A 12,253-nucleotide genomic window follows, 5' to 3' on the forward strand; every position below is an offset into this window, starting at 1 on the left:
AAAATTAAAAAAAAATAAAAATAAAAAAAATGTTCTACATCCTTAGCCACCAGGAAAATGCAAATTAAAACTACTCTGAGATTCCATCTCACTTCTTTCAGAATGGCTACCATCAAGAAAATAAATAACAATAAATGCTAGTGAGAAAGCAGAAAAAGAGGAACCCTTCTACACCGTTGGTGGGAATGTAATCTGGTATAGCCATTGTGGAAATCAATGTGGATGTTCCTGATACAGTTAAAAATAGATTTACCATATGAGCCAGCTATACCATTCCTAGGCATGTAGCCTAAGGACTTGTCTCACTACCTGAGAGATACTTGCTCAACCATGTTTATTGCCGCTCTATTCACAATAGTTAAGAAATGGAACCTAGATGCCCCTCTTATTCAGCCTAGATGCCCCCCCTCTTACTGATGAGTGGATAATGAAAATCTATTCAGCATTTAAAAAATGAAATTATGAAATTTGCAGGGAAATGGATGGACCTAGAAAGGATTATACTTAGTGAGGTAACCCAGGCCCAGAAAGCCAAATGTGACATGTTCTTTCTCATATGTGGATCCTAGGTACAATGTTTGGATTTCTATGTCAGTTGGAATAAAACTCAGTAGCAGAGGCCAGTAGAAAGGAGACATAAAGGGGATAGAAGGGAGGGAGAGGGGGATGGTATTGTATATATGTAAGTAGAAGAACAGATTAATGGAGTGAAAAGGCCTAAAAGAGGTCAGGGGAAGAGATTGAGTAAAGGAAAGGTGGGGAAAGGGTTAATCAAAATCTAAGAGGATATGAATAAGTTATATGGAAACCTACTTTTTTGGACAATGGCACATCCAGAAGCCATAGATTGTTACTAGAAAATTTTCAGTGCCAGGGATGGGTTACCTTCCAATGAGTTGTTGGCCACAGAATTCCCTCCTGACCCCCAAAACATTACAGGCCATTGCCAAAGCTCTTGGTTTCCCACCAGGAATAGATGGTAAGACCCGATTGTTGAACACTCCACTTGGGTTGCAAGGTCACTGAGAAATCCTGCTGGGGCTGAGCTAAAAACCTCCTCTATGTAGACTAGCTGACAGAAAGCTGGAAAAAAACTATGCTGTATGCAGCTCCATGGGAGAGAGTGAATTCACCAGTTGAGATAGACTATAATGGACATTGCAAGCCTTAAATTTGGCCAGCCAAGCCAAATGAGCCAACAGGTGCAATGGTGGCATGTCTGTTGTGGGAGAAACTAACCGCTCTCTAATTGGACTAGAGGCCTGCTCCATGGGAGGAAATACATATCTGATACTGAAAACCTATGATGGGGGAAGTGATGAGTCCTAGGATTGTAACATCTGCTGGTGTCTGCATAAATGTACATATTATGCTTAACAAACTGCCTGGTAAGCATACCTCATAATGTTCATACCCATGTATTGGTGCTGCTCTCTCACTTTTGGTTGGAAAAGCTTCTCTTTTTTTTTTTTTAATTTTTTTAATTTATTTATTTGAGAGCAACAGACACATAGAGAAAGACAGATAGAGGGAGAGAGAGAGAATGGGCGCGCCAGGGCTTCCAGCCTCTGCAAACGAACTCCAGACGCGTGCGCCCCCTTGTGCATCTGGCTAACGTGGGACCTGGGGAACCGAGCCTCAAACCGGGGTTCTTAAGCTTCACAAGCAAGCGCTTAACTGCTAAGCCATCTCTCCAGCCCAAAAAGCTTCTCTTTTAAGATAGTGGGGACCTTGGGATGACTTGGAAGGCACCATAGTACTAAGAAGTGAAAGAGGAGTGCTCAACTCTGAAACATCTCTATCATACCTTCTAAGGTTCAGTGTCCATTGTGTATGAGATAGCAGAAAGAATGTAAGCGCCAAAGAAAGGGTAGGACTCCTTACAACGTGCTCCTCCAGACACAAAATGGCCTGGATATCCATGACCTTGCAGTGCCTGACACTACCTACACAAGACCATCATAATAGAAGGAAAAGATGATGACATCAAAAATATAAGAGATTGATTGAGAGGGGGAGGGGTTATGATGGAGAGTGGAGTTGTGAAGGGGAATGTGGTGGGAGAGAGGGAATTACCATGGTTTATTGCCTATAATTATGGAAATTGTTAATAAAAACTTGTGTGTGTGTGTGTGTGTGCATGTGTGTGTGTGTGTGTGTGTGTGTGTGTGTGTGTGTGTGATTTTAAAAAACCTTTCTAAAAAGAAAACAAAAATAAAATCAATTTTTGGATTTTCTTCCTTTTTCATATTTTTATTTATTTGTAAGAGACAGAGAGATTGATAGAGAAGAGAGAGAGAGGAGGGAGGAAGGACAGTCCAGGGCCTCTCACCATAGCAAACACACTCCAAACACATGTACCACTTTGTGCCTCTGACTTTATGTGGGTACTGAGGGATCAAATCCAGGTTGACAGGCTTTGCAAGCAAGTGTCTTTTTTTTAAAGTTTTATTTTATTTACTTATTTGAGAGAGAGAGAGAGAGAGGGAGAATGGGCATGTCAGGGCCTTCAGCCACTGCAAATGAACTCCAGACACATGTACTACTTTGTGCATCTGGCTTATGTGGATCCTGGGAAATCGAACCAAGGTCCTTTGGCTTTGCAGGCAAGTGCCTTAACCACTAAGCCATCTCTCCAGCCCCAAGCAAGTGTCTTTAACTACTGAGCCATCTCTCCAGCCCAATTTTTGGATTTTCATTCAAAGTATTCAATGAAACAGGGAGCTTGGAGGGGGTTACTGAGGGAAGAGCACTTGTCTAGTTTGATCCTTAGCAATGAAAAAGGGAAATTCATGTCACTGGTACATCCATTTTAGGTAATCCTAAGTGTTACTGAAATTTATTTTACTAAATAGTGCAAAATATATAAATCATGAGTTTTACTTATCTCACCACGTTGTCTTTGTAGGAAGGACCATATTGTTAGGTGTATATTACTAACAGGATAATAGCAATAGCCACTTATGGAGCACTGCCCTCAGTGCTTTTCATATTGTGGCAAGTTTTAGAATATGTCCACAAAATTCTAAAATACTTTCCTTGAAGATGCAGATCCTAATTACTTCCTCTCAAGTATGACATAAAATTAGTGAATAACTTTCTTCTACTGAATAGAATAAAGCAAAGTGTCATCAGAGACTAGGTCATACAAAGCACTTTTGGCTTCCTGTTTTTCTGTTTTTCCCTTTCTGTTTTCCCCACCTGGGTCTTGAGCTTCTCTCTGTTGACCAGGCTGGTCTTGGAGTCCTGGACTCAAATAATGCTCCTGAGGGGGCCTCCACAGTGCTGGGATTATAGGCATGGACTACTGTCCAAGCTCAAGATCTTATTTCAGCCCTTTGCATGGTGGCACATACCTTTAATCCCAGCACTCAAGGGGCAGAAGTAGGAGGATCACTGTGAGTTCAAGGCTACCCTGAGACCACATAGTGAATTGCAGGTCAGCCTGGGCTAGAGACAGCCCCTACCTCAGAAAAACCAAAACTAACTAAACAAAATCCCTTATTATGCAAATAATGGTTAAGAAAGAAAGTGGTTGGCTGAAAACATAGTCCAGAATTACACTTCTAGACCTTCAGCATGACAAGAACCCCTTGGATGTGATTGTTCAATCAGTTATGTTTTATCTAGACTATATTTCTTCTGCTTGTTCACATATACACAAATACTCATACATAAACACACATGCCACATACACATGCAAACACATAGATAAAGGAACAAAGTACTGATATATGTTACAACATGGATAAAACCTTGAGATTAAGTGAAGGAAATCAGATACAGGAGAGCCTGTACTGTATAATTCCAGCTGTGAAATATCCAGAATAGGTATTATCTTCACATATAGAAAGTATAGTAGTGGTTAAACAGGGTTGGGAGTTGGTAAGTGGAAAGAAAAGGGAATTACAAAATAAGAAAACAAATTGAATGAAATCTTTTATGATATTTTTCTCCTGATATATTGATTTATAGATAAACTAAGAAACACTGACTGATTTTCAGTCTTGCTATCTAAGAACGTGATATTCCTTTCTATCTGTGCACATTTTCTGTTAGGGTTTTCAGCAGTCTTTTAAAGCTCTCTTTATATTTTTCTTGCAGGTTCTTGCTAGGTTTATTCTAGGTATGCTGTCCTTGTCTTTCCTTTGGAGAAGAGGTCTTACCATATTTTCCAGGTCAGACTTTTACTGGTGATACTCCTGCCCAGCAGTCTTGCAAACAGCAGGGATTACAAACATGTGCCAGGCCCAGCTATCTTACCCACTTTTTCTGTTAAAAATGGCATCTTTTTCTCTTGTGTGATGCTATACAATCTATTATCCAGGCTGGCGAGATGGCTTAGCAGTTAAGGTGCTTGCCTGTGAAGCCTAAGGACCCAGGTTCGATTCCCTAGTACCCACATAAGCCAGATGCACAAAGTGGTACATGCATTTGGAGTTTGTTTGCAGTGGCTGGGGACCCTGGTGCACCCAATCTCTCTATCTGCCTTTCTCTCTCAAACAAATACTTTATTTTGAAGCATGGCATAAAGTGTTTTATTTTTTATGTGCACACAGTAAAACCCCACGAAATGTCTCTTCACCTTTCCTGCACTATTCATTAAAGAATAATTGCTTCCAATTACTCTCTGATCTTTAAAACAAAACAAGACTAACGCCACATACACTTCTCCAGAGAGAGTGCCATGTCTTCCCTGGCTCCCCATCTGCCTCCACATCCTTGAACCAGGCAACAATTCCAAACCACCCCACCTCCTGAACCAGGGACTGTTTACACTGGAGGGAAGAGGAAGACCAGTGCACATTTCTACACTTCCAAGGTCCACACAACCACCGGAGAGCCTGGAGTCACATGACCCGGAGCCACCCTCCTCCCTGGATGGCTCACGGGCACACACTGCAGCACCATGATTAAGGCGTCCCTGTGCTCAGTGTGGCAGCCAACTCCTGAACATGCCAGGTCTTTGCTCTAGAGGGTGATGAATCTGTGGTGAGCCTCAAACTCACGTGTGGACAAGATCACTTGAGATCCGCACTCCGTATGTGGCTGCGTCATCACTAGGATCCTAATTCTATTTTCCACATAGGTGACCAGAGTCGACATGGGCTTCTGACCCCTTAGCCCTTCTTATAGCTTCAGACTTAAACCGGATGTCATCATAGAACATTTCAACTACCGATTTCAAAGGGCAAGGAGATGGTGAGCAGAAGGGGCTGGGACAAAAGAGCACACCTCGAGATTGCTTTAATTACATGTCCACATATGCACCATGCCCATCAGCAAACCAAATGAGATGGTACTGCTCAAACGTGATGCCCAGTCATCCTACAGGAAGAAATGGTATCTGCAATTCAGCATTATGTTCACTGATCACGGAAAAGAAAATAAATGTAGACATAAAAGTCTGTAATTCCATCCACCATTTAACACCTCTCGTATTCATGTGTCGATGAAAAATGACCACCCACTATTACGGAAGGCAATACATCACAAAAGAACAAAAAAATACAAAAAATATTCCATAAAAATATGTCCAACTATGAAAAAAACTGCTTCCTGGTATCGTCACATTCTCCTCTTCTGTATACTTATGTACAGCACATTGTTTCATCGGATAAATGCGTCCCCGTACTTATTCTTCAGCTGTCCATTTACATATTCCTCTGTCTGCTCCAGTGCTATGTTCATGTAGCATCCAGGCAGGCCAGGACTCCTCGATAAACCACACCAGAATTTAATTTCACCACAACTGGCCGTCCAGTGATTTGCTTTAAGAAGTCACTGGGGGTTTGCTTCTGAAGACTCATTTTAACCGTCCTTGCAAACGGGATCTGGAGCCCTCACCTTGGACGCCCTCAAACCATTAATTTTTAAAATAAAAATCTATTTCCTTTTTTGGTTTTTCAAGGTAGGGTCTTGCTCTATCCCAGCTGACCTGGAATTCACTATGTAGTCTCAAGGTGGCCTTGAACTCACAGCATTGCTCCTATTTCTTCTTCCCAAGTGCTGGGATTAAAAGTGTACACCACCATGCCCAGCCTAAAATCTATTACTTTAAAAATAATTTATTGATCTTAATATATAGTTGACACCTACCTTGCTGAATTTTAGTATTTATAATAGATTTCAATTTGATTATTTTGGGCATTTCAGGTAAGTTCAATAATATAATTTCCTTTTCTCCTTTCAAGCTTTTATGTCCCAGTTCCTTCACCTGCCTAGGCACTGGTTATAACCTTCAGAAAATGTAAATAAGGGCAGCATGTATTCAACAGTGAAATTGTTTTTACAATTATATTGAAATATTCTATCTCAGATTTCCTCCTTCTGAAAGATGAAAATAACTTGAAGGTAAATAAAAGATTTAAAATTTAAAATAAATTTTAAATCAAGGATTTAAAATATACATGATGATATATATTTGGCACATAAGAAAAATTACATGAAAAAGGCTTCCATGTTAAGAAAACTCCAGGGTATTTAAAAAATTATATTCAGCATAATCTGTATATACAAAAAACAATGAATAGGAAATACTAGATATAATTAGCAAGTATTTTATTTTAGTTTTATTTATTTGAGAGAGAGGGAGAATGGGCATGCCAGGACCTCTAGCTGCTGCAAATAAACTCCAGACATATGTGCCACTGTGTGCATCTGGTTTATATGAGTCCTGGGGAATCAAACTTGGGTCCTCTGGCTTTGCAGGCAAGTGCCTTACCCACTAAGCCATTTTGATGGTGAGTGCTGTGGGTGGTGGGTTTATAAATGATCATTGTACTTCATTATACTTTTTAAATTATTTGTTTTGAGAGAGAGAGAATGGGCTCACCAGGGCCTTCAGCCCCTGTGAACAAACTCCAGATGCATGTGCCCCTTGTGCACATGTGTGATATTGCACACCTGTGTCACTGTATCTGGCTACATGGGACCTGGAGATTCAAACATGGATGCTTAGGCTTTGCAGGTAAGTGCCTTAATCACTAAATCATCTCTCCAGCCCCATTACACTTTTTATACTACTACAGTTCTATAATAAATAAATGTTTCTTTGATGATCAGAAAAACAAACAAATAAGAGAAATGAAATGAATCAAGCATACTGTCCTTTTGACTGAGCTTATGTCTGCAGCCATGTTCTCCTAATTCAAGCCAGTTTTGTGATCTACTTTATCTATGTCTTCCATCTGGCTTTGGAGCTTTCAGTGTAATCCCACAATGATGTCACTTCTTTTTTGCTCTTCTTTTATCTGAATCCAGATGTTTTCCAACATGTTCCCCCCACCTCAGATTTGTGTCTAGATATCCATGCAGCTATAGATCATTTTGATTCCAAATCTCTTTGCTTCTCTTAAGTCTCTTAAGTATATGTCTTTCTTCTGTCCCATGATTCTTCTCCTAAGACCTCTGAATGACCCAGACTGAATATCCCATTAGGAAAACTGTTTTCTGGTAATCCTTAACACTAGCTTTCCTTGAATAAACATCTTCTACATGTTTTGAACCCTAGGATGTCTCTTAAGGAACTCCGAGGAAATGCTATCCCAGCCAACACAATGATTAATACAACTTTTAGAGATAGAACATTCTTGAATGAAGTCCTGAAATCATTCTGATTGTTTTTTTTTTTTTTTTTTTTTACTAATCTGCTCTATACAACTTTGACTACATGCTCATATCTACTGGGTAATGAACTCTTATTTCTCTATTTTTGATTTGGCATCACTCTTCTCCTAGCAGACATTTCAGACATTTTCCTTTTCAGATTCCAAAAAGGACTCAATGTTCAACCACCATCTCCCAGAAGATACCTTCTTGCTTTTTAAAATAATTTTTACTGGGGTGGTAAAATGGCTTAGCAGTTAAGGCATTTGCCTGTGAAGCCTAAGGACCCTGGTTTGATTACCCGGTACCCACATCAGCCAGATGCACAAAGGGCACATGCGTCTGGAGTTTGCAATGGCTAAAGGCCCTGGTGCACTCATTTTCTCTTTCTTTCTACCTGACTCTCTCTCCCTATATCAAATAAATAAATTAATTAAATATTTTTTTAATTTATTTACAAGGGAGAGGATAAGTGTACCAAGATAGGCTATGCAAGCCTATCTTGTAATCCCAGCACTTGGAAGGTGGAGGCAGGAGGATCAAATGTTCAAGGTTATTCTTGGCTACATAACAAGTTCGAGGCCAACTTTGGCTACTTGAGACCCTGTCTCAGCTCCCCAATTCCCTGCTCCCTTTATGAGAAACAAAACAAAATCCTTAGAGTTTATTGGTTTAGTATATAATTCTACACTGGAAACAATTTCCCTTAGAATCCTGAAAGCACTGCTCCATTGTCTTTTTAGCCTCCAGTGTTGCTAGGGAAGGGGAGAAGAAGATGGCATTCTAGTTCCTCTCTGTCATTTCTGTTTGTACAACTTTTCTCTGCCCACCCTGACTCTTAATTTTTTAAAGATTTATTTATTTATTTATTTATTTATTTATTTATTTATTTATTAGAGATGAGAGAGAGAGAGAGAGAGAATGGGCGTGCCAGGGCCTCCAGCCACTGCAAACGAACTCCAGACGCATGCGCCACCATGTGCATCTGGCTTACACAGGACCTGGAGAATTAAACCTGGGTCTTTAGGCTTCACAGGCATGTGTCTTAACCACTAAGCTATGTCTCCTGCCCCCTGTCTCTTTTTAAGATAGTACACTCCTGGATTGGGAGTCTAATTTTTTTTGTATTTTTCTCAAATTTTCTTTCTCTTTCCTGGACAATTTACTCAACTTTTATTATTTATTTATTTTGGGTTTTCAAGGTAGGGTCTAACGATGGAATTTCAGGGTGGCCTTGAACTCATGGCAATCCTACCTCTGCCTCCCAAATACTGGGATTAAAGGCATGAGCCAGCATGAGCCACCATGCCTGGCTTAATTTACTCAACTTTATCAACCCATCTTTTTTTTTTTTTTTTTTTTCAAGGTAGGGTCTCACTCTAGTCCAGGCTGACCTGGAATTCACTATGGAGTCTCAGGGTGGCCTCGAACTCACAGCGCTCCTGTACCTCTGCCTCCTGAGTGCTGGGATTAAAGGCATGCACCATCACTCCCAGCTCAACCCATCTTTTAATTTCTTTCTGATGCTGCAATTTTTAAAAATATATTTTATTTATTTGAGAGAGACAGGGGGAAAGGGAGAGGGAAAGAATGGGTATGCCAGGGCCTTCAGCCACTGCAAATGAACTCTAGACATATGCGCCCCCTTGTGCATCTGGCTTATGTGGGTCCTGGAGAGTTGAACCGAGATCCTTTGGCTTTGCCGGCAAATGCTTGAACCACTAAGCCATCTCTCCAGCCCCTGCTGTTGCAACTTTTAACTTCCAAGAATTCTGTTTAAAAATTATACTGCAGGCCGGGCGTGGTGGTGCACATCATTAATCCCAGCACTTGGGACACACAGGTAGGAGGATCACTGTAAGTTCGAGGCCACCCTGAGACTCCATAGTGAATTGCAGGTCAGCCAGGGCTACAGTGAGACCCTGCTTCAGAAAAAAAATTACTATATATATATACATATACATATACATATACATATATATACATATATATATGTATATATATGTATATATATGTATATATAGGATACTGTGGGCTGGAGAGATGATTTAGCAGTTAAGGCACATGACTGAGAAGCCTAAGGTTCGATTCTCCAAGTCCCAAGTAAGCCAGATGCACATGGTAGAACATGCATCTGGAGTTCATTTGCAGTGGCTAGAGGCCCTGGCATGCCCATTATCTCTTTCTCTCTCCTCCTGTCTGTTTCTAACAAATAAATAAGTAACTAACTAAATAAATAAATAAAATCTTTTTTTTAAAATTTTTATTAACATTTTCCATGATTATAAAATATATCCCATGGTAATTCCCTCCCTCCTCACCCCAAACTTTCCCATTTGAAATTCCATTCTCCATCATATTACCTCCCCGTTACAATCATTGTAATTACATATATACAATATCAACCTATTAAGTATCCTCCCCCCTTCCTTTCTCTACCCTTTATGTCTCCTTTTTACCTTACTGGCCTCTGCTACTAAGTATAAATAAAATCTTTAAAAAATTATACTGTGAGCCAGGCATGGTGGCACATGCCTTTAATCCCAGCACTGGGGAGGCAGAGGCAGGAGGATCATTGTGAGTTCCAGGCCATCCTGAGAATACACAGTGAATTCCAAGTCAGCCTGAGCTAGAGCAAGACCCTGCCTCAAAAAACAAAAAACAACAACAAAAAAATTATACTGGGAATTTCTTTTCTTTTTTTAAAACTTGTATTAGCATTTTCCATGATTATAAAAAAAAATCACATGGTAATTCCCTCTCCCCCCCCCCCACACACACTTTCCCCTTTGGGGAATTTCTCATTTAATGGACAGTATAATCTCTGTTTTCTTTCCTGACTTTGTCTGTTAGGCATTCTGTAGACTTCCTGTATGTGTACTGGCATCACTTTCCCTATTTGGGGGAAGTTTTCTTCTATGATTTTGTTGAAAATACCTGCTATGCCTTTGGAGTGAATTTCTTTTTCTACTATGCCTTGAATTCTTATGTTTGATCTCTTCATAGTGTCCTGAATGTCTTGAAATTCCCATTAATGCCTTCCTATTAGTTTGTCTTTCTCCTTATTGTACTGTATTAAATTTGCCACCTGGTCTTCTAGTTTAAATATTCTGTCCTCTCCTTGATCCATTCTACTGGTGAGACTTTCTACAGAGTTAACTATTTGACTTACTCTGTGTTTCATTTCTAGTATTTTTGATTGGTATTTTTTCATTATTTTTATATCCTTACTCCTGTTTTGTATTGGCCTATTTATTTCATTAAATTGGTTTCCTGTGTTCTCTTGGGATTCCTTCAGGAGTTGGTTTTCTTTTATTCCTTTTATTTCTTCTTTGATTTCTTTGAATATAGATATAATCATTTTTTTGAAATCTTTATCTGGCATTTTATATAAAGCAGTCTCACTGGAGGTCATTTCTGATGGATTTATAATTTTTAGTGGGGTTGTAATGTCTTGATTTTTTTTGTGTTTTCTGTATTATAATTTAGAGATTTTTGCATCTTGAGTTAATTTGATGCTTGGGTTTTATAATTATCTGCAATGTTCTTAGCCATGTAATCAGACTTTATATATCTTCAGTGTAGGAGTTTAAAGTGCCAGGTGTAGCTCTTATACTCCAGGAGAAACAGCAGAGGTGTTTTGTTGAATTTGCCTACTATTCAAGTACTGTAGTAGACTGGGTAAAGCAAATTACTGGCAAATTCTAATACTCAGCTGAGCAATGTAGACATTCAATCAAAATGAACAGAGTATTTATACAAGCGTGGGGATTAAACTAAACAGATAATCTATTAAAGCCAAAGTCCCTAAGGGTGTGTGTTGCCCCACACCCTTAATCCTATCAACTAGGAGGTTGAGATTTCTAGTCTGAAATGGGTTCCAAGTCAGACTGGGGTCAGTCAGTCCCCACTCCCAACAGTGACTGAAGAGAAAGAAAAAGGCCCTAAAAATCAGGAAGTATCAAAGGCAACAAATAGTCAATACCAAAATACAGCTTATTTGAGAAGGGTAAAGCCAACTAAGAGTATATCATTCAAATGTAATACATAACCTTTCCTGACATGGAACAAGAGATTAGCACTTCCAGTGTAGGCCCATGTATCTGGCTATGTGGAAGTAGGTCCTGTTACCTTTGGGGATGGCTTCCATTCTCACCAATGCTGAGTGCCCACCTTGATCTCTCTCTGCCCAGTGGCCAGGAGTGAATGAGTTCTCTGGACGTTCACGGCCTGGCCCTGACGGCTGGGGGATTGGAGACTACAGGGTGCTGGAGTCGTACCAGAGCTGCTTGGCTGGTCCTGCTTGTATTCTGCTTCAGCTGGTCCCTGCTGTCTTCAGGTTTCTTGATGTTGTGAGGAGGCTGATGTGAATGGAAAATCCCCTCACCTTGTTTCTGCTCCTGCCACTCTGTGCCACCAGCTGGGAGGGTTCATGGATCAGGGTTACTGGCGCCTTGGCGGGATTCCGATGGTTTTCTCTTTTCTGGAAGACCTTGGTCTCTACTGCTTCACTGCTGTGGTTGAGAATAACCTCTACACCTTCACTTTTCAGTAGAAGAGTGTATTTTGCTGTGTTTCTGTTTATTTCCCTCCCTACGCTGCTTTGGTGTGGCTAGTCTGCCACCATCTTACTTACCTTCTCTTT

At 40.1% G+C, this 12,253-nt stretch overlaps 1 protein-coding gene and 1 pseudogene across 1 annotated transcript in view; both read right to left on the reverse strand.

Moving 5' to 3' along the window:
* Positions 1–12,253, reverse strand: part of C1H11orf49 (chromosome 1 C11orf49 homolog) — a 270,359-nt gene that overhangs the window by 90,540 nt on the left and 167,566 nt on the right. The gene's annotated exons all lie outside the window — the stretch shown is intronic.
* Positions 5,428–5,810, reverse strand: LOC101612172 (annotated as a pseudogene).

The sequence above is a fragment of the Jaculus jaculus genome, chromosome 1, assembly GCF_020740685.1.
Source record: "Jaculus jaculus isolate mJacJac1 chromosome 1, mJacJac1.mat.Y.cur, whole genome shotgun sequence".
NCBI classification, from domain to species: domain Eukaryota; kingdom Metazoa; phylum Chordata; class Mammalia; order Rodentia; family Dipodidae; genus Jaculus; species Jaculus jaculus.